General features: G+C 42.0%; 1 pseudogene; it reads left to right on the forward strand.

Annotated features, from left to right (window-relative positions):
* LOC114490747 overlaps nucleotides 1–26,491 on the forward strand; it is a 48,923-nt pseudogene extending 22,432 nt beyond the window's left edge.
* Nucleotides 26,492–27,552: the final 1,061 nt, after the last annotated feature.

A 27,552-nucleotide genomic window follows, 5' to 3' on the forward strand; every position in this document is an offset into this window, starting at 1 on the left:
TTCTTTTAAAAAATTATTTTATTGTTGTTTAATTACAGTTGTCTTCATTTATCCCCCTCACTCCCTCCCCCCGGCCAAACCCATTTTCCTCTCTTACTTCCACCCCCTCCCTTTGGTTTTGTCCAGGTGTCCTTTATAGTTGTTCCTGAAAACCCTTCCCCCATTACCCCCCCCACCTCGCACACCTCCCCTCTGGTTACTGTCAGATTGTTCTTAATTTCAATGACTCTGGTTATATTTTGTTTGCCTTTTTCTTTTGTTGATTATGTTCCAGTTAAAGGTGAGATCATATGGTATTTGTCTTTCACTGCCTGACTTATTTCACTTAGCATAATGCTCTCCAGTTCCATCCATGCTGTTGCAAAGGGTAGGCGCTCCTTCTTTCTCTCTGCTGCATAGAATTCCATTAGGTTGCTTCCAGTACTTGGCTATTGTAAATTGTGCTGCTATGAACATTGGGGTGCATAGGTTCTTTTGGCTTGGTGTTTCAGGGTTTTTAGGGTATAATCCCAGCAGTGGAATTGCTGGGTCAAAAGGCGGTTCCATTTTTGGTTTTCTGAGGAAATTCCACACTGTTTTCCATAGTGGCTGTACCAGTCTGCAAAAGCTTGTGCACAGCTAAAGAGAATAGCATTAAAATGAAAAGAGAACCAACTATATGGGAAAACATATTTGACAATGATATAACTCAGACAAGGGTTTGATCTCCAAAATATATAAATAACTCACATGACTCCACTCCAAGAAGACAAAAAACCCAGTTAAAAAACAGGCAAAGGACTTGAACACACACTTCTCCAAGGAGGACATACAGAGGGCCCTGAGGCATGTGAAAAGATGCTCAGTATCACCAGTCATCAGAGAGATGCAAATTAAAACCACAATGAGATACCACCTCACACCAGCCAGAATGACCATCATAACCAAATCAACAAACAAGTGTTGGAGAGGGTGTGAAGAAGAGGGAACCCTAGTGCACTGCTGGTGGGGAAATATCTTGTTAGTATTTTTATATTGATTACATGTAGTGGTGATAATAGTTTGGACCTATTGGGTTAAAATATATGGCTCAAATAAATTTTATGTTTTAAAAAGACTATAAAATTTACAATTATGCAGATGGCTCACTTTGGGTTCTATTGGGTAACACTGCTCTAGATAGTCGGGGAGGAAAGAAAGATACGGCCTTCTTGACATGCATCTTGCATTCCAGCCTCTATCCACCTGAGTGCAGGGCTGTTTTTCTGTTCATTTGGGAAGTACATGAAGACACCAAAGAAAGATCATAGGAAGGCCATTCCATTGCCCTCGAAGCACAGTGCACAAACTAGGCACTCAGGACCTGTCCTAGCCTGCCTTCCTCCCTTCCTTCCTTCCTTCCTCAAGCATGCAATTAAAATGGGGAATGGAGGAATTTGCAATTTCATGTCTCAAAAAGACCGAACAGGAACAAATGGTTTCTCTCTTTTCACTCTTACTAGTTCTGAACAGGGAGAGTTGTGGGCCCCCTGTATGGCTGGCTTTGCAATGGCCTGTGTCCAAGTCACTTATTAAAATCTTTTTTATAAGATGTACATGAATTTCTTAATATCCTTCTGAAGGTTTAGATGTCTTGAAGTCAGGAAATGTGTTTTACATATCTTGCCTTTGCTTTGTATCTTAAGAGGTGCTCAGTAAATGTTGTTGTAAATTATGGGTAAAACAAATAATACATCTATGAATTTATCTTTCTGACCCAAACTGAAATTTGAACCTAAAATGCTGTATAATTGATTTGATGTTGATGATATAGGCATTTTTAAAAATGTGGCTTGTGGTTTAAGATACATTACCCTATCTTTTATCTGTTAAAAAAATCTTATTTTTAAAGCACCTCTAAAGGAATTTAACAAATGAATAAAACCTTCCCAGATTAAATCTCTGGCTCACTTATTCCCAAAACACAATCCTCTCTGACTTTTGTCATTTCAGCAACAAACTAAAAATTGTCCCGGGAACAAACCGATAAGTCCTGTGAGAAATAAGAGAACAATAAGAGAAGAACAATAAGAGAAGAACAATAAGGGAAGAACAACAACCCCATTAACCTGGCGGAGGGGGATTGAAATCTCAGCGGGGGAGAGTGGAGCAGGTTGGATGAGGAACAGCCCGGGGCACAGTGCACACTCATGGGCTAGGGGCCCAGCAAAACCCCGGAGTCCAAACAGCCTCAACAGGGATGGAAGGGAGGGCTGGGGGGGAAGGGCTGAGCCTGGCTGCAGGGATCAAAGAGAAGCAGGGGAAACAGCCAGAGCAGTGTTGCTCTTTGAGCAGAGATAATGGAGTCCTCTGGGGTGAAGAGAATGAACACACAGAGAGATTTCACAACACAACAGACCCAGGGCTGATCGGATTCCTTTATTCCATACCTCAAACTCATCAGGCTTGTCCTCAATTCAAAACCACTCCATATTGAATTACAGGGTTGGAAAAAAATAAAAGGGCGTCCTGTTGAGTGTTTTTCAAACCATGGGTTCATCTCTCTTCAGTGCACGAAATTAATTCAGTGGGTGGAGATTTGTATTCAAATAATGAAATAAAACAGAATGGACTGTTGAAGGGCTCAATAAGTACCAGGGATAAATATTGTTTTATGAATATTTTGTGTTTGTGTGCACGTGTGTGTATGTGTGTTTGGTACAGATACAATGTATTTCTTATTATGGATCTCAGCTGAATGATGAAACCCAGGAAAAACTAACCTAGTCTATCCCCCTGCCTTATCTTTGGGGTATCCTAAAATCAGTCCTAGGGAATGAGGCCTTCGGGGAATAGAGGTTTCATAACCTCTCCGACTAATCCCACGGAGGCGTTCCTGCTGCAAATGCATCCCCTCCACAAAAACAGTCAGTTCTTTAGCAAAGAGGTCCTGGATCAGGCATTTCATTCTGATGAAGCTAATGCTGCTTGTCAGAAACTGTGGGCAACCTCCCGTTAAAGCCCCTAATTAAGGAGAAAGAACAGGAAAAAAAATGGTAATAGCATGCCTCAAACGTGAGCCGGCCACTTGGCCAGTATTCATTAGAGAGCCTGCAAACTGTGGGTTCTATTTAAGGAAAGTCTGGGATGGTTTGAGGGGAAAAAATGAAACGGCGTGGCTCAAGCACTTCTCTCCTTATTGCCAGTTCTGCTTTCAGCTTCCTTATTTTGCCCTGACTTGTGTCTTGACATTTTAGTCAAATTTGGTTTACAATTTGCTTTACAATTTAAGAAGCAGACAAGAACATATATAGAAAAGATCAGACAGAGAAAAGGAGACAGAGTTTTTAACACAAAAATTGCATTAAAGATTCTGGCAAAAGATGAGGACATTCCTGGATCCACTTTAGACAACCACCAGTGACAGAGAAAAAGGAATTGATTTCCATTTCTGTCTCATGGAGTTGAAACTTAAAATTCAAAGTCGACCAGGTGAAGGAAGGACCGTTAACTACAGACTTCATTATTTTCTGCAAAGCACGAAAGACAGGGAGAGAATTGTGGGGTGGGGCGGGGAGTCCTTCAAAGAAGTCTGAGTCAAGTTATCTCAAGGCAGATCTTGTCCCATCCAGACACAAAAGCAAGTGCTGAAGGTTTTACAATGGTGTGACCACTAAAAATACCATTTAAAGATGAGTGGACTTCTTTATCGCCCCAAGAAATCAAAGTAAACCATCTGAAACCCAAGCCGTAGGAAATCCCGCTTCTCAGATAGAGTATCCAGTGCGACACTGAAACAGCGTATCACTTTCTGAGAGCGGAGGCTGCCTGGCTTAACCTCCAGCGAAGCCTTTCCCTGGCGTTCAGTTCAGTTCAGTTCAGCTCAGTTCAGGAACAGACATTCTCTCAACTGAGTCAGAGACGTGGATTTTAGCCGTAATTATGGCCTGCTAATCTAGTGTAGCCCCAATGAAACAGACAGAATGAGCACATTATCATCACGGCAGCAACCTAGTTTCTCTCCCTCGCACAGGGCATGGGTCTGGGAGACAGACTATTGAGAAGTGTGCTCGCTGTTGCCAGCTTTGCCTCTATCTAATCTTGAAGGAGCTTGGTTTCTCCAAAGGAAGAAATGTGTGCCACCCTCCCATCTCAGAGTTGCTGAGGAAACAAAAAACCCCACAAGGGCAGTGTTTAAACATGCCATAACTGGGCACTGAATTGCTGTGGATGAGTCTGTACCATTCCATTGTCTCTCCCACCCACCCATCCTGGGAAACTGGCACAGAATGCGTCTTATTCTGTGTTTCTCTGTCCTGTCTTCCCAGGCCCTTCTCTCCTCAGGTAACCTAATCTGAAGCCTTGGGGACATGCTGTCATATTTTAGATGCAGAGGACAATTTCAGGTTAAGTGGTTACTTTCCCTCAATTCTTAAACACAAAAGAATGTTTAATAGTGGGAATTTCTGGTTAGCGGAAAGGCAGTATTAGTGATAATTTTATGCAACATGCTTTTCCAATATCTCCTTCAAATCATACAATAAGAGCAACATTTGCTCATATATATGAGCCCCTTAGTATCCTTCCTTCCTCCCTCCCTCCCTCCTTCCATTTCTCCTTCCTTCTTCCGCATCATCAACATCCCTCCCTCCCTTTCTTCCTTCTCTCCTACCTTCTTCTTTTCATTAAAGACTATTTAGGATATGAAGTTTTAGGTTTACAGCAAAATTGAGAAGAAGGTACTGAGATTTCCTATATACTCCTCAATTCCACATATGCATACCCTCTATCATTGTCAACATCACTCACCAGAATGGCACATTAAAAACTTAATTAATTAATCAATTAATTAATTATCTTTTCCAGAAACTAAAATCACTTTTGAAAGGGAAGAGATTTCAGACCATTGGTGAGATTCAGGAAAATATGACCAGGCAGCTGATGGAGACCGGGAGAACTGTGTGAGGTCCCAAGGTGCCTACTTTGAAGGGTGCTAAGACATCATTGTCCTGTGTACCATGGTTCTTGTATCTTGTATCTTCTTCAGTAAATATCTCTATTTTTTCCTACTACATGGCTGGATAGCTTCTAGACAGACCTCGCATACCTAAGTATTTTATTTTGGGAAGTTACTAATGTAAATGGTGTTATGTTTTTAATTTGAAATATACTTGTTCATTGTTAGTTTATAGGAAAGACGTTGACTTTTGCATATTAACTGTGTATCCTGAGCCTCCCTTCTTTCTTTATCAAATATTTCTCAATGTCTACTGTGCCAGGCAATTTGTGGCATGATCCCTTCTCCAGAAGCTCAGAGTTTAAGGAGCAAGGTATATAAATAAACATAAAAATTAAAATCATATGTTACTACAAGGAATATATGCAAGAGGTTCTTCTCACTGAGCTTAGGTGGGCCAGGAAAGACTTTTTGGAGATGTATGAAGTGAGTCTTAAAGAATGAGCCTTACGTGAAGTGGAAGAGCAAGGACATTGCAGAAGGAAGATGACAGAAGAAGAAACTAGATGGTTTCCCAGGAATCTATGGTGGCTGGGTAGCAAGAGATGGGGCCAGAAAAGCAAATGGCGTCGTGCTATTGTGTCTCATGCTAAGGACCTTGCTTTTTATTCTATTTTATTCTATAGCTCAGTGTTTTTTTCCCCAAGTAATTGAAGCAGCAGAATTTTTTTCCAAGTTAAATGTTGCATGGTACACCAATATAAAAACTAGATTAGAGCCCTGGCTGGTGTAGCTCAGTGGACTGAGCGCGGGCTGCGAACCAAAGTGTGGCAGGTTCAATTCTCAGTCAGGGTACATGCCTGGGTTGCAGGCCATGACCCCCAGCAACCGCACATTTATGTTTCTCTCTCTATCTCCCTCCCTTCCCTCTCTAAAAATAAATAAAATCTTTAAAAGAAAAACTAGATTAGGAAGATACTTAGCTAACATGCATGTATTTTATAAACGAAACAATGAATACCCTGCCATTGGGTTGACTACAACGCCGATGTCAGGGACAGTTATGTCTTTGTGATCGTGGTATCTCCTCTGCCAGGTAAGCGTTCAGTTCTGTCTCACATTAGCTTCAGCTGTGCAACCCTTTCGTGTCTGAGCTTTGTCTGTTGTACGGTGGCAGGGTAATTTTCATGCACAGAGATAGGCACTGGCGAATGGTGACTTTTAAAAATGTTGCCTGGTGAAAAGGCCCACGGTCACTCGCAGTTCTGTCACCGGGGGACAGGGGAGCGTGGCGGCTCGTGCCTGCCACACGGCAGTTGTTTTTGCAGTGCTAGCCTGGTGTCCTGCCAGTGTTGGAATCGACGTGTTGTTTCCGTTCCATTGGAGGAGTGTTACATAAACTCAGAATGAAAGTCAAAAAAAAAAGGTACCTGAGAATCTCAGGACACTCAGGACAAAGAGGAGATTTGGTTCTTAGATGTACATCAAAATGAAATTTTAGTTTGGGGGGACTCTGAGGATGACAGCACCAACAACTAAAACTAAATATACCAGACAGTGATTCCCAGGGAAAAAATGAGTTCAGCTTGAGACATTTTGCATTTAAGGTATTTTGTGTCATAATATAGGTAGCTTCCTGTAATTATGGAAATAAATGGTTTATTAAAAATTAAATATGAAATTGTATATGTTTTAGAGTTGTGTAACCTCATTTTTTGCTGGCTTCCTGTGTCCTGCTTTTGATAAAATTATAATGGTTTATTTAAAAAACTCTTTATATTTCAAATGAAGAGTTTGAAACTTCATATTTCAAATGAATTTGGAAATGCATGCAGCTGCTTAGCCTGTGGTTCAAAATTCTGCTGCTTCATCATTTCGGATTTCTTGATTTCTATGCAGATGCATCCAGACCAATGTTACATTATATTTAGCAAAGTTGGAATAATTCACAGGGACTTTTGTGCCCTCTCTGATTGCTGCACATATTTAAGCTAGGTCACGACACCCCTCTCCTCCCTCAGTCAAGTTGAATGAAAATGTATCTCTTCAATGAATGGCTTGTTACAGAGCAAAATGTCCTTGACGTTTCCCAGCACTATGGTACTATCACCATCCACTTACTCATTTACTTAGTTCTTCATCCGGTGGAAATAGATGCTGGGTTCTTTCTTGATTTTGAAAGTAAATGATTGTATTAAATTGCTAAGGCTGCCATAACAAAGTACTATAGACTGGGTGGCTTAAGTAGCAGAAATGATTTCTCACAGTTCTGGAGGTTGGAGGTTCAAGATCAAGGTGTCTTGGGTCAAGGTGAAGGTTTGGTTTGTTCTGAGGCCTCTGTCCCTGGCTTGCCGACAGCTGTCATCTTACTGCCTCTTCATATGGTTTTTTTCTCTGTGAGTGTACCTCCTGGATGTCTCATTTAGTGTCCAAGTTTCCTTTTCTTATAAGGACACCAGTCAGATTGAATTAGAGCCCCCCCTAATGCCACATTTTAAATTAGTCAACTCTTTAAAGACTTTATCTTCATATATAGTCACATTCTGAGGCACTGGGGGGTTAGGGCTACAGCATGTGAATTTTGAGGGACGCAATTCAACCCACAACAATGATTAAATATTTTGTCCTGGGTCTTATTAAAAAGACAAAACCGACCTCAATAGATTCCAGTTTTCTCCATAGCATTATGACTTCTTGCATTTCATTTGTATTTTGATGGGGCTCAGAACCAATCTTTCCTTCTGTTATAGGAAAAAAAGGAGAGACATTTTTTTCTTCTGAAATGCATTATAGATAATGCATTATTTGTCAGCCTTTTTGATGTCCCAACACAGAGAAGGGATGGTATATATATCCACAACAAATGAGTGTTTTACTAAGCCTGAGCTGTAGAATTTCTTATTCAAAACCTGTGCCTAAAGCCTTATTATCCCCCTAAGGATGCGTCTAAGCTACCTGAACAGAGATCGCAATAATACCATGGATTAAGAGGAGAAAAACATTTTTTTTCTGTCCTGTAAGAGCCCACAACGAAGCAGCACAGGGGGGATGGAAGCTCAGCCCATCCTCAAAACACAGCCTTTATCTCTATTGTATGTATAGGCATCCCTATTTTTCCCCCAGCTGTGATACTGTGCCATCCTGCTAGGGAATGGGCATGGGAATCTCTTTTCCAGAAGATTGGGAGGTTCTCAGATTCTGTCCTTGTCCCTGGGGGTTTCCACATTTGCTGATGTATCACCCCTGGCTTTACTTATAAGTTATCCATCTTTGAGAGAGGATAGTGCTGTTTTCTCATGAACAGTGTAGGACTGTGAAAAATAAAGGATTTAAAAAAATCAATCCACATTGTGCTATTTCAGAAATTCCTAAATTCTTTTCGCTCGTGGCATCATTAGTGTCTTATTATTTTTTCACAATACCCCTGAACCAAAAGAACTAATAATCCCATTGACTAAGTTATTAGGTTCAAATACTCTAATATAAGTATGTATGTTTTTTACAACCAAGTAGCTATTTGGAAAGCAAAACATATATACATAAAGAAAAAGTAATATTTCATTTAATTCTTGAATAAAGACAATTACTAACAGGATATCCCTTCTCCATCCTTGGAATGCCTGGACACCATCACTTTCATTTCCTGTTCCACATTGGCTTTTATGAGGTTCCCTTTTTATTGCAGCAACTGTGGAAAGCCCAGCTTTGCGAAGAAAAGAATGTCACTGAAAGGAATGTAGCATGGCCTAATGAAACGGAATCACCTTGAGGTAGCAGTGGTATCTGACAGATGTTGCTGCGCTATCCTTGAGAACCTAAAATTTCCTGTTGGGTCTCCTGAGTTCCCCATGGGACTGGGAGCACCCCAGGCCCCAGTTTGGGAACTGCAGTGCTGGGTGAAGGAAGAAGAAAAAAACATATTCTGTGTCAGGAGCTTAACTACAATACAGCATGTAGATATGTAGTCATTTAAGTGTCCCATAAAGCAGGGTACATATTTTTTGGTCTGTTTAGTATCTGAATCCCCTTTCTGCATTTAGAAAATCTGCACTATATAGTTCTTGGGGGGCAGAGTTCCTCTTCCATTGTAGACTGTGAATATACATGACGTCTGGTTTCTAGTCTCCCTCCAGTGAATGCCTATGTTCCTAGGCTCAGCAACCAGACCTGCCTGTCTTGGATTTTCAGTCAGAAACTACTGACTGATGCAAAGGGTCAGAAACCTTGGGGACATTTTTCTGGTTGTGTGGTGTCAATGTGCACACTGGCAACAAAGGCAGTGGTTGGGCCAGTGTCACTGTTGGTAATGTGGATGGACTTGGCAGTGACCTTAATGTGTGGCTGTGTCCTCATGGGACTGGTTCTGTGGCATTATTTTGGCGGTGGTTTGGATGGTGTAGCCTCCCTTTTATCTGTCCATTCTGAGTCTTTAGCCTTCTTGAGGATGTGGACAACCAGATATCTTTTTAATAAACTTCTTTCTCTTTTTAAATCAGCCTAACTTACTCTGAAAGTTGGGACAAATAAAAAGAAATATAACCAAAGGTTTCCAAAACCAGAAGAGAGGCCAGATTTTAGAGGACATATTGCACTGACCTCCCCAGATAGAACAAGGGTCTGAGAAAGTATTGAGATGCACCTTCTGAAAGCTCTAGATAGTTGAAAACATTGGAGAACCAGTCCTTGAAGACTGAAAGAGCTATTTAAGAGGAGGGTTTAGCGTGTAGATGGATTTGAGAGAGGGGAAGACTTGGAAATTTAGTGCAGACTGTATCAGGCCCTAGTAGGTGAGTTTCAAAATGACATGCTTGTAGTAAGTAGGAAGTTTGAAAATATGCTGAGAAAATTCACAGACCCCTGGGACAGGTAGGAGGATTCATTAAAGGGGAGCTTGTTGGGACCTGCCCTGCCTGGTTTCAGGAGCTGTAACACCCCCATGGTTAAGGCTGAGTGAGTGACCTTTGGACCATAAGCTACTAAGGAGACAAAGCTTATCTTCCTGGCAGAGGTGCTGCCTCTGCTCCTTTTACTTCACCTTGCCTGGCCCCCAATGCTTGATCGGTTAGCCAATGATGAGTAAGATTCCCCAAGGGGGGAACGATCTAAGACAGGCATGATCACAGGGGCCCCCAGGGAAGGACTTGGGGGGCTACAGCAAAAGGGGGTGATGGACCCCCTCAGCTTTGACATAGCTTGAGTCCTCATTCTGTCTGCAGAAGTATCCTAATCTCTTGGCTGTCTTACTTCCCCTGCCCGACTTAAGCCTGAAACAATGACAGAGGGTGGTGCAGCCCTGTGCTGGAAAGGGCAGGTTCCCTAAGGTGATCAGGCCTAAGAAAGAATACATAAACTCCTGTGAAACCTGCTTGGTTTAGAATGCTCTCAATTAAATGATAAGGGTCCAAGCAGGAAGTGAGTTTGTTCCTCAAAGTTTTGTGGCCCTTTAGCTATCTGACCCTGACTCAAAATAGGCCCTCAGAGTTCTTTGTATGTGTGATTCTCACTGCCTGATAATGATTACTGAGCTTGATGTTTACACCCTGTATTCCTATGCAAATTGAATCCAATAAAATTTTGTCAAGGCAAGAGTTGAAGCCCTCTTCTCTTGAGAGGGTGGCCGAGGCACTCCAAGGCTTGCTCTCCCCTTGAGAGAGAAGCCGCTCCATCCCTTTTCCTCCACAGGACTCGGTAGTCTGTGTGAATTTATTTCATCTCATCCATAACGCCTCAGACACTGTGGGCTAGTGTTAATGTCAGGAGCTGGCCAGGACAATAATAAATAGATATCACGTGTGATAAATTTAAGGTTGATGAGAGGATGAATTATCCAAGTAGGAGAAATAAGGATAGATAAGATACATTTGGATGATGGGTGTTTTTGGCAAACCCAGAAGTCATTACATTTAAAGGGTGGGGCAAAAGTCGGTTAAGAATTGTTCATTTGGAAAATAATACTATAATTAGTAAGTAATACAAGAATAAACTCTGTGCATGGCATACTCATGACTTTGAACCTACTTTTGCTCCACACTGTGGATCTGTCACTAGCTGACACTTCGTAAGGGCAAATCGAGATGAGTACATTAGAAAGCTAAATATCTGGCTCAGAAAGTCAAGGGAAAGGAAAGCAGGGTCTACCTGTATTGACTTACGAAGCAGGTGAAATGTCTGAAACCCAGGTGGGCCTGTGTGAAAGAGGAAAGAAACGGCATCTGGAAATGGAATCCTAGACACATGTTCATGACTGAAGAAAAAGTTGTGGCAGGAAGAACTGTCCTGCTGCTTTGAAGTAACACAAGGTCCTCAAGAGGAAGAAACCTGTTGGAAGTACACCCAGCAGAAGACAGGAATCTTTTTCAAGCTTCACTGGAATAGAATTAAACATGCATTTATAAACTCTGTAAAATAAACTGAGTCCCTTGAAATCCACAAGTTGTTTGGCTTCTATGAGATGAAGCAATGTCAGATGTGACTCATCTTATCCCTTGGTAAGTGAAGACATGATACCTTTTTCACCTACGCACATGCTCGTGGGACTTCCATGACCTTAGGAAAGCTATGTGGTGGCTGTATTTGGGACAAGATCCTCTCAAATATTAGGCAACATTGTAAATATTACTTATTCAAAAATAATTGCTGATCCCAGCAGTGTTACTAAAGGCATTAGAATATCTTTAATGTGAAATCATTTCTCAAAACTGTTTCAAAACAATTGCCCAAGTTGTTTTAATTATGGCTTAGTGTTCTAATCTGTTCACCTATCTTGTTGACCTATATGCTCTGTGTAAACTGTCCCGTCTGTGTTATTTTAAAACAAGTCCTCATACACCAACTCTCTCTATCATGGGAAGAAAGTAGTTTCACCCTTATCACACTATTAGGGGAATGTTATGCTTTTATACTTTTGAGATTGTGAGATGTGAAGCAATTGGTTGTGAGTTTGGATCAAGATTTGATTTGGGGATTCATTTTTCCTTCCAGAATGATTGGAGACAGAGAAGGAAACCAGCAGGTTGGGAAGGAGCTCCTGGAAGTTAAAAGAAGTTATCTGATAGAAGGTATATGCTGATACCATGGATCTCCCAATGCACATGAGTCTTCCTCTGGGTTCCTGGCACAAAATATTTCAGAAAATCATCCTTATTCATTTATCAAATGGATGTGGGCAGAACACTTCACCTCTGATAACAACCTGTGTCACAATCACTGGCCGGCAGTGACCATGGAACGCTGTGGATGGCTCGTCAACACATGAGAAAAACATATACAGAGACAACCAGGTCCTGTGGGGAAGTAGGAATGAAATGGCCACTCTCTCTGGTGGGGAGAGTGCCCCGTTTCCCTGCTGGAGAGGCTTTTTATTGGTTTTGTTTGCATAAGAATTCAGGTAAAGCTCATTACTCATTGCTAGGAAGTAAGGATCAAACAATAGGTAACAAGGAAGTCTGAGGACCTATTTTGAGTCAAAGAGCTGTAAAAACTTTAAGGAACAAAATTACTTCTTCCCTGGACCCTCATCATTCAAATGATAGCATTCTAAACAAAGCAGGTTTCATAGGAGTTTATGTATTCTTTCTTAGGCCTGATCACCCAGGGAACCCCCCCTTTTCAGCGCAGAGCTGCACAACCCTGTCATTGTTTCAGGCTTAGGTGGAGCAAGGGAAGTAAGGCAACCAAGAGATAAGGAGATTTTCCTCCCAGACGATGAGGACTCAGGCTATGTCAAAGCTGAGGAGCGAGGGTCCATCACCCCCTTTTGCTGTAGCCCCCAAAGTCCTTTCTTGGGGGCCTCCCACATGATTGTGCCTGTCTTAAGTCGTTCCCCTCTTGGGGAATCTTACCTGTCATTGGCTAACCGACCAAGAATTGGGGGTCAGTTATGAATGAAGTAAAAGGAGCAGAAGTGGCGCTCCTGCCAGGGAGATAAGCTTTTGTCTCCTTGCTGGCTTATGGTCCAAGGCCACTCCCTCAGCCTTAGCCTTGGTGGGGGTTACAGCTTCTGATACCAGGCAGGGCAGTTTCCAATAAGCCTGCATTTTTAATATTACATCTTACAGTCTCTTCCCACTACCTAAGCAATCACCCCATGGAGAACCTCATGATTCTCTTTCCACATCAGGACTTTTTATAACTTTGTCTTTTGCTGCTGCTTTTGTTTCTTTAAAAAAATCTTTAGTCACCTTGGCTGGTGTAGCTCAGTGGGTTGAGCATGGGCTGCAAACCAAGGTGTTGCAGGGTTGATTCCCAGTTAGGGTACATGCCTGGGTTGCAAGCCATGACCCCCAGCAACTGCACATTGATGTTTCTCTCTCTCTCTCTATCTCCCTCCCTTCCCTCTCTAAAAATAAATAAAGAAAATCTTTTAAAAATCTTTAGTCTTCTTCCTCTTTAGTATGGAGTTATTTGTTCTGTCATTTATGCCTGCCACAGTGCTTGGTTCATAAGTCTGTATAAGCGTGGAGTCTGTGGTTACTATACTATTTCTGTCTTTTTGTAAAAAAAAAAGAGTTTATTTATTTAGTTCTAGAAAGAGGGGAAGGGAGGAAGAAGGAGGGGGAGAGAAACATCTATGTGTGGCTGCCTCTTGCGCACGCCTACCTGGGGACCTGGCCTGCAACCCAGGCATGTTCCCTGATTGGAAATTGAACCCACGACCCTTTGGTTTGCAGGCTGGCACTCAATCCACCGAGGCACACCAGCCAGGGCCTATTTCTGTCTTTTCCCTTCACCACAAAGACAGAGTCTGTTGCTTAGTCATCTTTGGTCCTGCCACATTGCAGGGATACTCAAAACTCTCGAATGTCAAATGGTTTCCTATGCATTACTGTATGTATGGTCAAACTCACTGCCCAGAATGTTTTAAGCTTGAATGCATATGCTTGTTTTAATTTTTCAATTCTATAGTGATGTGTTGTGAGAAACAGTCACTTAAATTCACTGGGCATTTTGTTTTTTTTCTATTGAAAATGCATTTTTCTAGATGATGTCCAAGATGCCTTTTAGTCTCACATCATTAGTCTGCAGTTCAGGTCTTTCAGTGTATCCTTGGGCAAGTTATGTAATCTCGTTGTTAAATAAAGAAAATGCTTCTGAATTCCAAAAGTGGTTGTGAAGATTAAGTGAGATAAGATCTGGAATGAATTGAAATTGGCCCAGTAAATATACGTTTAGTGAGCGTCTGCCTGGGTGCCAGGAATTGTGCTAGGTGTTGGGCCTGCAGAGATGACTGAGACACTGTTTTGACTCTGGGGAAGGTACGATCAAGAAGTCTTGGCTGGGACATAATATGGACTCTAGCTGTTTGCTGTCTTCTCCTTTCTCTCCCTGGTCTCTCGGTTATTTAACACTGGGGTTTGGAATGATATTAAAATACAGTGATGAACCTTACTTCAAGACCAGAAGCTAAAGCTCATGGCATTCCTTAACAGTGAAAGGGATGACATAATTTGTAAATAAGGAGGTCGGACCAGAACAGCCCCAGATCACATGGGAGTTGTGTGCTTTGGAAGAAGAATGTTGTGGGAGTAACTGGCCCGATGTTCTCTCAGCCTGGGAAGAGCATTTAAGATGCCCTTATCTTAGAAAGAATAGAACTTATTTCTGGCTTATTAGCAGAGGAACAAAGTAAACATGGCCTAATTTTCCTAATGTAGTAATTTTCTATGTGTTACGTGCAATAAATTCATTGCTTAAGAATGTTATGCTGTTTTTTTTTTTTTCCAAAACAAGCCACCCAGTGGGTTTGGCCTCCAGAAAAGCTGCCTACACATTTGAGAGATGTGTACTGGACATTCAGTTCTGACACTTCTTTCCTGCCCGCCTCACTTCACCGCATTCAGTGCCATGTCTCTATGCCAATCATTTATATATATCTGAAGTTGTGGTCACACCCTGGACTGTCTGCTGAAAATGAACAAGCCAATGATTTCTTTGCAAAGATGTACTTAACTACTCACAATGTTTAAAATACCAAGGTGAGAAAGTCAGAAAGTGCTGGACTTTAAAAAATGATTTTACTTATTTTTTTTAAAGAGAGGGGAAGGGAGGGAGAAAGGGAGGGAGAGAAATGTCACCATGTAAGAGAAACATCTATCAGTTGCCCCTTGCATACCCCCAACTAGGGACCTGGTCCGCAATCTTGGCCTGTGCCCTGAAGGGGAATCAAACCAGAAACATTTTAGTTTGCAGGCCGGCACTGAACCCACTGAGCCACACCATCCAGGACTGAACTCTTTTTTTTTTTTTTTTGTAAGCATTAACTACTTGGCTGTTGTTGTTGTGGAGTCTGGTTGAGTGCTCTAATACAGTGAGTTATATCAATAATGAATGATGGACAATGAATTATCAAAGTAAGGGAAGGAATTCTAAGTAGAGGAAAAAGAAACCTAAAGGCACTGAGGTAAAAAGGAGTGTTCAGGGATGTCAAGAGTGTATTTTGATTTCAAGGTGGGCAATGGAGCTGCTATGTTTGGAGTGGCTTGCATGTAAATCGTTCTTTACGTAGTTCCAAGGAGTTGAGACACTGTTCTCCTCAGTGTGGGGGAGCCACTGAAGTCTTTTAAGCAGGATAATGAAAGTCTTGCTTTTGTACTAGCACTTGGTCAGTCTGCCACTTGTGTCTGCCCACATTGCCTCTGAGAGTGCTACAGGAGTCAGTAGGGACTTCCAGATGTCCAGGTCCAGGTACTGTCCATGGTCTCCAGCCTCAGCATATTGGACGTAGAGGCCTAACTCTGCAGCAATGGGTGCATTTAGATGTGTAGCTGGAGGAGAATCTCTGTTGACTTAGTGGAAAAGTGTAAGGATCCTCCTGGAGCCTCAGTGAGGGGCCACTGGTTCTTGCAATTGTACATACAGAATGACATGTGCTTGCAGCTCTTATCTCCATTTGCAGCCAGGAGGATTCTGTCTCCGTGCAAATGATATGAATTGAGTAGCATGTCAAATGACACCAGTGCAAACTTGATTCTTTAATAGAAAGCCCAAACTTTGTTTATTTGGAGTATTGAAATCAGTATTTGTTACCCATTCTAGCCCTACCACATTAAAGGAAGAAGCTGAGGAAGTCTTGCAGGTGCCTGAGAGCAATGGTAGAATCCCTACAGCTGCCCCCAATCTGTTGAGAAGCAACAATGTCATATGGAAAGTTGATCTTGCCTGAAGGAAGTGCTGTTTCTTGCTGGTGATTGGTTGGGAAGTGGTATGGGACCCAATTCTAGTGTATGAGATGCAAGAGGAGGTTTCCTGGAGCCATTCTGCAAACTTCTCTCCTTTTGAAAGTTGGACGAGAAATCACCAACCTCTACCTTTTGCTGAATGTGAGCATGGGGCCAGTAGCTAGGATTGTACTGGAAGGCACCTTAGGACTTTGAGGTTAAGTTAGGTTAAATCTTGGGGCTGAGAATGAAGACAGAAAGACCCAAGGTCTTGATGTCATAGTCAAGCCTTTGAATGAATCTTTCCTGAAACCCGTTCCACCTCTGGCTTTTCATTTATGATAATTTAAATATGATAAAGCAGTTTTTTGCACTTTTTCTATTTCACTGTGGTATGCCACCCCTCCTTTTCAAACCATGCACCTAGTTCTGCTGTTTTCTTCCATAATTATCTCCTTGATTCTTAGCTCATTGCTCCATACTCAGTTAGGAAATTGACACCTGACTGCTATTGTCTTTTGTTCTCACACTGCCATCATCCATGGTAATTTCCATATCCCTGGCATGCCGTGTCCAGCATCCTTACATGAGGAGCACCGAACCCCTGCTCTGATCCCATTTACCTCCATTCCTCCCCAGCACTCATTTCCAAATTCACATCTTAAATTTTGTTTTCTTATTCTCTAACCACAAAGCTTTATTCCTGTCACTGCTCCTGCCAGTTCCACGTCCTTCCTTCCAACTGAACCCGGTTTTCTACCTTATCCCACCTCCCAGCTCTGGCTTCCTCCCTGGCTTCCCATTTGTTGAGTTCCTTACGAGTTTCCCTTCCCTCCTTGAACTAGCCCAGAACCTGTGTTTCCACATCCCCACTGCCCTGTTGTGAGCACTCTACTTCTCTCTGCCCTTGGGCCGTCTGCGAATTTCTAGTAGCCCTTACCTTTTGGGTGATTGGATCATTATTGTCACAGCTGGTATTTCTGGGTGAGGTGTTGCTGAGCCAAAGCACATAATTAGACTTAATCCATCAAAGTTTTCTTTTTTAATTCTTCTGGGCATAAGTACCAATCAGCGTTCTTTTTATTCAGATATTTCTGTCGCATTAACCATTCATAACTTTTACCTACTCTTCAAACCCCTTTCCACTTTCTCAGTCCCTCACTCTCAGTGGCTGTCCTGGCTTCCTGCTTCACCCAGAGAACAGAAGCCACCAACAAAAGTCATCTCACAGATGCTTATCTTCAACCCAGCTGGCTCTTTCCCCGCCTTTCCAATTTCTGCTTCCGTGTCAAAGGAAATGGCACTTAGTGGATGTCTTGCAGGCATTCAAGACCAGGCAGGTTCGCACAGGATTCTGGCAGGCTGAAGACAATTTCTGGAGCCATGGGGATATGACTTTATTCTGGGGTGGGGCGATCCACGCACACCACAAGCCACGTGTCACACCGCGGGAAGTCCCAGCTCCCTTAGGTACTCCATGCACACAAAGTCGAAAGGGTGTCAAAATGTTATATAACAGCCTGATTCTGCACATGTGGGCCCATTCTCAAGGTTGTGTGAACACGGCTAAGTCATAGTCGGGCATCTGGGTGAGGGAGCCTGCCCGACTTCATTTTCCCTACAGAGGAGAAAGACCTTTCCCTGGTTGTTCTTGACTCTATTGTTTGGACAATTCTAGAGTTGTTGTTGTTGTTGTTTTTTTTTTTTTTTACCAATGATTAGCAGGTCCACATGTGTTCCCTGTGTTTACAGCCTCTCCGTCCCTGCTTTTTCTGGGTCCGTTCTTGTGAAGACTGGCACATGCTGGCTTGGTCCTGGCAGATTCAGTAGCAGCCATTCCTGACATGCACTTCACCCAGGCCAGGGTGTCCAGGAGGACCTCGTGCTCACCACTTGATGGCAAGGGAATTAGCTGAGCCATTGAAGGTTACCAGTCAGCAGAGAACCCCAAGCAAACTGCCTGCTGACCTTTATTTTCCCTTAACTTTCAGTGACCAAACTTCTTTTAAAATTTATTTTTCAGTCACAGTTGACCTTTATTATCATTCTGCTCCAGTTTCAGATGTACAGCAAAGTGGCCAGAAAATCATGTATTCTACTGATTGGTTCCCCTGCTGGCCCAAGCACCTGCTGGGCCATACGCATTTATCTCAGCGTTATTGGTTATGCTCACCATGCTGTAATGCACATCCCTGTGGCTACTCTGCAACTGTCCATTTGTCCTACTAGTCCCTTCGCCTTCTTCACGCAGCCCCCCAAGCACCCTCCCCTCTGACAGCTGCCAGTGTGTTCTCTGTATCTGAGTCTGTTTCTATTTTGTTTGTTAGTTTAGTTTGTTCATTAGATTTCACACATAAGTGAAATCATACAGTATTTGTGTTTCTCTGACTTATTTCACTTAACATATAATACCCTCTAGTTCTGCCCATGCTGTGAGCAAACTTTTACTTCATGCTCCTGCTCAGCTCTCTGATCCCCACTGGGATTAGAATTTCTGCAGAATTTTGCCTGCTTAGCGGGTATCATCAGTTAGATTGCCTTTTAGTGCAAAACTGCTTTTATAGTAATCTTACACACAAAGAAATGTTGTTAGAAAGACATCAAGGGCTCCAAGTATCAGTGAGAGACTGCAGGACAAGTTTGGCAAGGACAGAAGCAGGGTAGCTCCAGAAGGTCAGGAGGAAGGGCAGCACACCGGACGTCTGGCTAGAAGGCTGTGGCTTTGCTATAGACACTGTCGCTGCTGCTGTAGCTGTGGACAGGTTCTCACTGTGCTCTTTTCATTGTGTTACTTATCCAGAATTCAATGTCCTGAGCAAGAGCATCAGGTTGGGGGATGCTGAGTCCCTTGTTTGAGTTGTGCCTGCCAGGGTGGGAACGATGGCAGGGAGGTGAGACTCCGATCCCTTCAAGTTCTGTCCACAGTGGGAGGCAGGATGCTGCATCCCATCTCGACCACCCTTTGGCGTTCCAACATCTGTGCGCTTCCTGACCATACTTACAGTTCTGCTTCCTGGAATACCTGAAAAATGATCTCATCCTCTTCCTGATGAAAGAAGAATCCTGATTTGCTTCACTCGGTTCCAAATTCAGTGGTTCAATGTTTCCTTTCATTTACCTAGAAAGAGAAATGCTGCCGTTGTTTAAAACACGTAACGACATTTTCACATCGTAAGGCCTCCGTTGCCTCTGCAAACGAGCTTTGCAGATTTAGAACCACTACAGTAAATGAGCAGCAGCATAGTTACTTCCTAATAGGATAACGTACCTCCAACCTCATTTCCAACTAATTTTCCTGTTTTTATTTTACCCGACTTTTTGCCCATAGAAAAGGAGGCACAGCTGAAAATTCAATGTTGAGGTAAGAACATTTCTTTTTATCAAACCATGGTATATAACCTTAGGATTAGTAAGTTTCTGTAAATATAAATATGAAGTTCCAGGTCATCAAAACACACCAGTTCTCCCTGGTTTTTCTTCTATGAACTTGTTTTATGTGTTGACATTTTTTAATCTACTCTTAAGTATGATTCCTACATAGCACAATTATGGTATGAAAAACACGGGAGGCTAAGCTATTTTGGGGAAACTTTCTAAATGATAAACACGAATGCCTGCCTTTCCCCCCTCTGCTTCTAGCAAAGGTGTTGGCAAGCCCTGGAAACATTTTTAGACCTAGCAACTTTTTTCACACCATCATCATCGTTAAATCACATGGTCTCTGGGTTGGCTGCCTGATAACTTCCTGTCACAGCCTGGCAAGCTGAAGGTAAGTGCCTATAATTTAGACTCACATTTCTCTAGACCATTCAGGCTCTAGACCAGGAAACCAATAAAGATTTCCACAACCCGCCTGCTGGAATTTTCTCTATCACCTTGGTTATCAGTGTTGAAAGACAAAGCCAAATGCTTTTAACAGAAGTGTTCAACAGGCTTCTTGGGGCTTTAGGGATAGAAATCGCTTTGTTTATTAGCCGTTATTCTTAGATAGACCTGAATGGTCATGAAATCTTTTTTCCCTCATCTTTACTGTAGAAAAATAGTGCTCCATACCATTTCATAATATTCAAGGACTTACTTATTACAATGATTGTAAAACTTTATTAGTGTGTCCATAATTTATATTAACATCATAAGTTAGTAATTCTTTAATTCAGATTGTTTTGTGTCTTATTTGTTTGCATTGCTGTGTTGGAGTTTTCACAATTTACATCCCCTTTCATGATGTGGGTAGCCTGGAAACTGCCGCTCAGACGCCCTGCTGTGCTGCGTGTGGTTGGTGGAGAGCCCCAACTACTGGCCTCTCAACCTACCATTGCATCTTCCCCAAGGACGCCCTTTCCACAAGCTGCTCTCAGCCACTTGGTGTGGCAGGCACTCCAAGAGGAGTCGAGTCTTGCGAAAAGCAGGTTTTCTCTACAGAGCAGCTTCGGTTTGAGGACCCCCCAGTGGCCTGGATGAGGCATCATTGAATGATCCTGCAGTCTGAGTCTCTACTTACCCAGTCCATCTTTGTCTCCTGTCACCTTCGCATCATCAGACCTGCATCAGGGCCTGAATGGTTGCCTCGCCTCCTTTCCCCACTTCCATTTTTCCCCTCAGATGTTTTAAATACATCTCTTGCATGTTGAATCCCATCTTGCTGTCTGATTCTTTTAGAATGTCTTTCAAATTGTTTCATCACTTACAGTTTCCAAAGCTCCAATCATTAAACTTTTTGATTACTTTGTTTCTTACCTTTTAAAACTTTTTAAAAATTATACTTGACACACAATATTACATTAGTTTCATGTGTATAACATACGGGTTCAACATCAAAGTGACCACTTTTGCTGTTTGCTGAATCTGCTAATTCTCGTCACAGTGGTTCATTTTTTCCTGCAAACTGTGATGTTTTTATGGAGGCCTATGTGCAGTAAAGACTTGTTGAAGGGGTCTGTGATTCTTAGGTAATGCATGTAAAATACCAGTTTTGAGTTTTCTTCTGAATGAACCCTAGCAAGTTCAATGCTCTGCATGAATTATAATATTAATTTTATGGCTAGAATCAAAGGGCAGTTTTTATTTTTGCTTCTGGAAATAACACTTTTCTTCTTTGGAGCAGAGCTATTAAAACAAATCAATTTCATCTTGTGCATCATTTCGGTGTGTTTGTATTTTTGTTTGTTTCCGTCCATGTCAGGTCGGTCTATCAAGTCTCTATATGTCTGGGTAGGATCCTATAGCATTGATTATTATCTGCTGAGTCATTGTTACAAACTTGGTGCACATTCAGTATTGCTCATACTCCGTCAATCAGCTTCATCTAACTTTTAGAATTATCTGTCTTATCTTATCTTCCTTGAGTAAACTCCTTGGGGGAAGGTTCCATGTTTAGTTCTTTTTGTATTCTATCTCATCGAAGAGATCTACCCTAAAAACAGTTCAATGAATGTTTTAGCAGTTCACTTTTAAAATGTATACAACAAAAATAATTTGTGAGGTAGCTCCATGGGAAGTTTTAAAAATGCACATTAACCGTTGAAAAACTATATCTTTCACCAAAACAGGGTTCAGGCTTGGAATGAAAGTGAGGAGGTCTTGTTTATAGTTTATGAGGATTGATAAAATATTGAAGAGTGTCTTATTAATATGAATCATGCCATTAATGTCATATGAGCCACAAGGTTATGTCTAGGCTCTGGTTTACGCTGTCTTAAAGTAAATGTTCAAGAAATCCAGTCATTGTTATGGCTACTAGTCGAGGCAGGTAAAACCGGGCTGTGCCCTGTCTTAGTGGCATTGTGGAGCTGTTGTTTCTCTGTCACAGCCATGGGGAGATGTCCGTGGAAACCTTTTTGGCCATTCTGCTGCACGGACAAGCCCAAAGGGAGAATGCTAACATTTCAGTGGGGGAACCCTTGACCAGTGGAAGATGGGAGACTGGAGAAATCATCTACTCTTCTATCACTTGGGTAGACAGCTCTGAATCACATTCTACACAGGTTCTCAAAGAGCCTCTAGCAGGATCAGGGCCCAGTTGCCCACAGCACAGACCAGTTTGATATGATAGCAGTTTCCCTTTATCCATGGTTTCACTTTCCACGATTTTAGTTACCTGAGCCAACCGTCATCTGAACATAATAAAGAGAACATTCTATGAACAAACAAGTCATAAGTTTTAATTGGCCACTGTTATGAGTAGTGTGATGAAATCTCACACCATCTAGATTTGTCTCACCCAGGAGGCAGATCATCCCTTAGTTTAGCCTATCCTTGCTGTTATTTGCTGCCAGCTCATCAGTCACTTAGCAGCCGTCCCAGTTATCTGATTGACTGCTGTGGTGTCACAGTGCCTGTGTTCAAGTCACCCTTATTTTACTTAATATGACCTCGAAGTACCAGAATAGCGATGCTGGCAATTCAGATATGCCAGAGGGAAGCAAGTGAAAAGATGTATGTGTCTAGGAAAAGCATAGTATATATTGGGTTTGGTACTCTCCATGGTTTCGGGCTTCCACTGTGGTTCTTGGAACACATCCCCCTCGGATAAGATGGGGGACTACATACTCTACAACCTTCGTTTATCTTTCTCTTCCCAATTTTACCCTCCTAAGCACCTTACTCTTGTTCCTTAGGATCAACTACCCCCAAATTACTTTCACCATGTCACAGACTCTGCTTTTTGGGGGGAACCTAGGCTAAGACATCTAAAATGACATATCACAGGACAGTTGGTGAAGGGACCTAACTTCCCTGAAGGAGAGGTTCATCTTTATCAAATAATGTGTAAACCTTATTTGGAAACATATGTCTGTTTGACATATGTCTGGCTAAGATGAAGAGTCAGGCTGTTCAGATCCCAGAGCCTTGGGTTTTGCTGTGGGAATCTTTAAGCCACTGCTGCCAAGGAGGGTTGAATTGGTGGGAAGAGGTGCGGAGGTGTACAGGCACTGTAGGGCCAAAAAACACAGAACAAAGGACTTTAAAAAACTGCATGTTGTTCTTCCCCATTATGAGCTCTGTATTCTCAACTATCTTCTTTTTTTCTTGAATGAAAGAAAAAATGGCATTGTTTAAAAAATTGTGTTGGAATCATATAAATCCAACTGATGATTGAATCAAGATTCTGGTATCCAGGGCATATAGACCAGATGGCCAGCTAACAGGTTCAGCAGAATGCTCCTTGAATAAAGTCCATTCTCCTGTGACTGTTAAACCAATTGAAGCCAAAGGAAATGAAATATTCTCTAGGTGCTTTAATCCTAGTTTTTCCTGCCTTCACCAAATTGCTTAAAGTGCGTATCTCCACAGGCTGGGGAAGTTTTACTGTGTCCCTTTCATTGTGGCTCCAATGAGCCCTACTTTTAGTGGAGGACACTGGTAAGATTTTCAACCACTGCTTTTTTGGGAGTTAAGCCTAACAGAGCTTGAAAAGTACTTAAGAGAATGAGATATCTTGTCTATCTCTTGATTAAACATTTACAGATGGACTGGTATCTCAATGTATCATATCAAGAAGAGCCAACCTTCATATGAAGCATGAATCATCTCAAGCTTAAACAGATTGTTATATAAAGAATATGTGGTAGTGAAAACAATATGAACAACAGGTTATCAAGATCCTACTTGTGCAAGGCTAGATACTATAGCTAGATGCTTTCCACGTATCATTTCTGGTCCTCAGAACAACATTGCAAGGTCAATATTATTCTCTTTATTTTCCAGTAGAAGAAAATGATACAATTCCTCACTCAAGGACACACGGTTGGCAAATTGCAGTGTTGGATGAGAATAATAACATCAGCAGCATCATCATTAAGATTGTTGGCACTCATTATTATGAACAGACTGATGACCACACCTGGGACAAACACCTTACATATGTTATTTTTTGTTGCTCATAATAACTTCTAGAGTTAGTCATATCATGCCCATAATATATATGAAGAAAGTGAATTTTAAAGGTGAAGTGACTTCATCAAGGTCATGCAATGGGTACATAACAGCTCTGGAATTTTAATTGGGATGTGAAATGCTCTATGCCTTCATGCACTCTGCTAGCACTCTGAAAACAGATTTCTCGTGTGTTACCCTATGCTTGTCTCAACTGACATGTTTCTATTAAGCGTGTGACAGGGTTAAGTTCCATTTCCCACTATTTTCCCCAGGGGTCTGACTAACGCTGCTCTCTTCAAGGGACTGCTCACAGGTCTAATTTCAGCTATGTGCAAAACACCCAACGGGAAGAAAACCTCTTCCTCCAAGGCCTCTCTTATGCATGGTTCATTTTCTGGGCTAACAAGACCTAGAGGTGGCCCCACAGGGTCAACCAGTGAAACATTGCTAACTCCAGTGCCTCATGAAGCAGCGAACAAGATTTAAGAGCAAATAGGCACATTTTACGGTAAATCAGTTTCATTTGTGAGATTTCCTCAAACAGTGTCTAAGGAACCATGACAAGCTGGAAAACTTGATTGAATATGGATTCCGTTGGCTACTGTTCTATTCTCCTTCTTTCTGACACAGCCTGTTTGTTAAATAGCAGAATGATAGATCATCAGGATTAAAGGTGGGGAGAAATAATTTCATGTGTAGGTTGCATAGCAACTTTCTAGGTTTTAGCAAAGTGTCTTTGAAGTTTCTGTGTTCAGAGAAAAACTAAGAACAGTACGAAGGAGAGAAACAACAGTCTGATTTTTATTTCTAGAGTTAGCAACATAGTGTCAGACTAGTTTCTTATTTTCTATTTGAATTCTTAAAACATCCTTTTTCCACTCACACTGAGAATGTCTCACCTAAATAGGAAGCATGACTATTGTTGAGAATTCCTTAAAATAAATACAAGGTCCATTATCTAATTTCTAAACAGCAGAACAACACAGCACACAAAAATATAGTTTTCACATACATCTGAATACGTAAACTAAATATAGTTTTCATACATGCCAGAATACCTAAACTACAGAGGAGTGTGTATGGATGGAACGGGAATCCACCACTAATCAACTGTACTATGTTGGAGAAGACTCTCATCTATGAACAGTTTCTATATCTGTAAATTGGGGTTATCTCTTCTAAGAATCTCTAAAAGTTTTCCAGGTCCTAAGATTTTCATGTATTCTATTTGACACAAGGGCAAAATTACATTATAGATGATACTGAAGGAGAAAAAACTAGGTATTCCTGATTATAATCTTCTAATTTATGCTGTAATTTTTACCCTGCTTTCCCTCCATGTCTCTTATGTGGTTTGTGGTTTTTCTTGACTGCCTTTCCCGCTAACTTTCCTGAAAAGGGACACCAATGGGTTATTGTCATGCAACCTTTCTTAAGAGACCATTTCCCAAGAGGGCAATCCAGCTGGCCCAGGGCTAGCCTTTGATTTGGAAATGCCACTAGAAATATAATCTCTGCCAATGATCTAACGAAGTCCTGACTGGAGGGTGAAAGAGCAGAACCAGAGGTTGGTCTGATTTTCCAAATCCTTTAATGTCAATCCAGTGCAGTCTCACAAGGTGGTCATTCACATTTCTTCTTCTTGCATTCCAAATAAGGGAAAACAAGTATGGAATCCGGTCCTGTAAGAGGAAAAGTGAGCAGGATGCCTACAACACTCTTCCTTCATGCCCCAAGAAATAAGAGGGAAGGAAGCTCTAATATTTGCTAAGTGCCCTCTTTAAATATGATACTTACTATGGTGAACCATAGGAAAGAGAACCTTAGCTTCTTTATTTTACAGACAAAGAGACTGAGGTTCAGAGTGATTAAATGTCTCAAAAATTATAGTTACTTCCAGCTTTTGGCGCGGAGGAGGCAAAGGTGCCCCTTTCTGTGGTCGTCCAGAATCTGGGTTCATCCGACACTAGCCGCCTCCACCATGCTGCCGAAGTTCACCTCAACGAGATCCAAGTTGTTTACCTGAGGTGCACCTGTGGGCAAGTCCATGCCACCTCCGCCCTGGCCCCAAGATCGGCCCCCTGGGCCTGTCTCTGAAAAAGGTTGGTGACGACACCGCCAAAGCAGCCGGTGACTGGAAAGGTCTGGGGATCACAGTGAAACTGACCATTCAGCACAGACAGTCCCAGATTGAAGCGGTGCCTTCTGCCTCTGCCCTGGTCATCAAAGCCCTCAAAGAACCACCGCGAGACAGAAAGAAGCAAAACAAACAAACAACCCCCCCCCCCCCCCCACACACACACAACACAAAAAACCATTACACACAGTGGAAATATCACTTTTGATGAGAACTCAGCATTGCCGGACAGATGCAGCACAGATCTTCAGCTAGAGAACTCCTGGAACCTTTAGAGATCCCGAGCCTGCCCAGTCTGCGGGCTGCAATGTCGATGGCCGCCACCGTCCCGACGTTATAGATGACATCAACAGTGGTGCAGTGGGGTGCCCTGCTAGTTGAGAACTACAAAGGAAAATATTTCAATTAAAGATCGTTTAACAAACAAACAAACAAACAAACAAACAAAAAGAATTACACAGTTAAGCATTCATCGAGTAAGAATTCAGTCCTCGACGTGTCTCCTCCTCTGGTCCTACTGTGCTTAGCTCTGCAGTGGGAGTAGAAGCAGGGGTGGCTCTCTGAGGGGCCCACTGCCATAGCGGCTGTTGACATTAAGTTAGGTTATTTCTCTGTTTGTGAGTCCAGTGATTTAAGTTGAATTAATAAATGTTTTATAATGAAATCCTATACAAAATAGTACTGTGGACCCCCTTATTAAGATTTGGTGCCAGTTAAGCTTCTTTTACCTATCAATGCTTCATGGCTTTGTAAGTAAATGCACTCAGGGAAGGTGATAAAATATGTCCCCGTAACAGAGGGTTTGGGTGCCCCAGGGGTATAGATCTACCAGGAAGCTGCCTCTGACAGGGCTTTGCACAAAATGCATCGTGGGTGGAAATTTAAAAAAGACCTTTCCCCGAACTCCTGAGTGGGGGAAGTGGATGAGAAAGTGTCATCTATACCACATTTTCTTTAATTCTAATCAGAAAATGTTGGTTAAGGGTTCTGAAAATCAAATCGTAGTAGGGCAGCTGGTGTCTTCATCAAAGCCAGTAGATGTTAAGGGTGAAGTAGTAGCAACCGTAAGAATATAACAAAGAAGAAAAGGTGTGGGTAAATATAGTACCACCCCCCTGTATTTTCAGAATTTCCTTTATCAGATTTTTCAGTGATGCCTGTTGGTAACCGAAAACTCAGCTAATTAAAAACCCACTGTTCATGGTTTTGAAAGGAAATACTTCTGAGTAACTCATTTCTGAGTAAATGTTTCTGAGGCATGCCACAGCACCACTTCAGTTTGCCCCCATTTCCTTATTTCTATAAATATTGGGTTGGCCAAAAAGTCCATTTAGTTTTTTTCCATAAAATAAAAGACACATTTTTTCATTTTCACCAATAACTCTATTGATTTGGATATTTCAAGCATGTCAGCTATCTCCTGCATGGTATAACACTGATTGTTCTCAATGTCTCGATTTGATAGC

Source organism: Phyllostomus discolor, chromosome 2, assembly GCF_004126475.2.
Source record: "Phyllostomus discolor isolate MPI-MPIP mPhyDis1 chromosome 2, mPhyDis1.pri.v3, whole genome shotgun sequence".
Taxonomy (NCBI): Eukaryota; Metazoa; Chordata; class Mammalia; order Chiroptera; family Phyllostomidae; genus Phyllostomus; species Phyllostomus discolor.